The following is a 1,064-nucleotide window of genomic DNA, read 5'->3' as shown; positions in this document are numbered from 1 at the left end:
AACCCAGGCCCTATCTGACCCTCCTTGGGGGACAGGTTCCAGCAGGCAGGACCGCTTCCACAAAGCCAGGGTGCTGGGGTCTCTGTGAGGCAAGAGCCACCCTCCTCTGTTGTATCAAGAGGCCAGAAGACCCAGAGAGAAGTTGGGGTTTGCCACCTTGCCCTGTGGCAAAGCCCGCTGAGGCACAGAGGCCTGGCAGCAGCCGGTCTCACTCCTCCAGGCAGCCCTCCTCCGCCTGCTAAGCTTCAGCCAGTGGGGGCTCGGAAGCAGCTGGGGGGGCCAATAGTGCTGCAGGGTCCCTTTGTGCATCAGGGTAAGCAAGGGACTTCTGGGGGTGAAGCTGGGGACCCTGCGTCCATAAACGCTCCCTTCTCTTTTCTTCATTCAGGTGAGGGAAAACTGAGTCCCAGGCCAGGCTCAGGGAGCAAATAGGGCAGGAACAAAACTCTCCCTCCTGGGCTTCGACAAATGTGAATACCCTGGGCCTGTGAACCCTGCCCTCTCCCTCCCTTCTCTGGGCCAAGGCAGACTCGCTTGGCTCGGCGGATAAGGCAGTTCAGACAGCACTGGCTCCACTCCCCCCCGCAGGCACCTCTGGGTCTGTGGGACCTGGCGCACGGTTCTTTTCCAGAGCTGCCAGGACTGCGAGGAGGCTGGGGGTAGTGCCAGACCGGCAGCAGCCGCAGTGGAGCAATCATTTTGGGAGGCGACCAAGGCCCGCCCCGATTGCTCTGTGGTAGAGCAGGGGAGCCTGAATGGAAGCCCCCACTGGGACATCGAGGACTGGTCCGTTACTCCTGGGTCAGGAGGTCCCCCAAGGCGACACCGCCTGGCGGGCTGAGCGGGGTGGGTGCTGCTGCTGCGGCGACGCTGGGCATCCGGTCCAACTTGTCGCTGCCGCCTTGGCCAGTCAGCCCGGCCCGAGGACACCTGTCACTGCCCCCTCTGCCTTTCCAAGCAGGAGGCTGAAAGGGCAGCTGTGGCCTGCTGCGGCCGCGCTCCCGGGCGCAGCTCAGGCCAGAGCCGGGCCCGCCCCTTAGGGCTGCGGCGCGAGGCGGGGGCGG

Source organism: Chinchilla lanigera, unplaced genomic scaffold, assembly GCF_000276665.1.
Source record: "Chinchilla lanigera isolate Chin_1 unplaced genomic scaffold, ChiLan1.0 scaffold00011, whole genome shotgun sequence".
NCBI classification, from domain to species: Eukaryota; Metazoa; Chordata; class Mammalia; order Rodentia; family Chinchillidae; genus Chinchilla; species Chinchilla lanigera.
The sequence above is the reverse complement of the archived record's forward strand: the minus strand, read 5'-3'. Positions refer to the sequence as shown.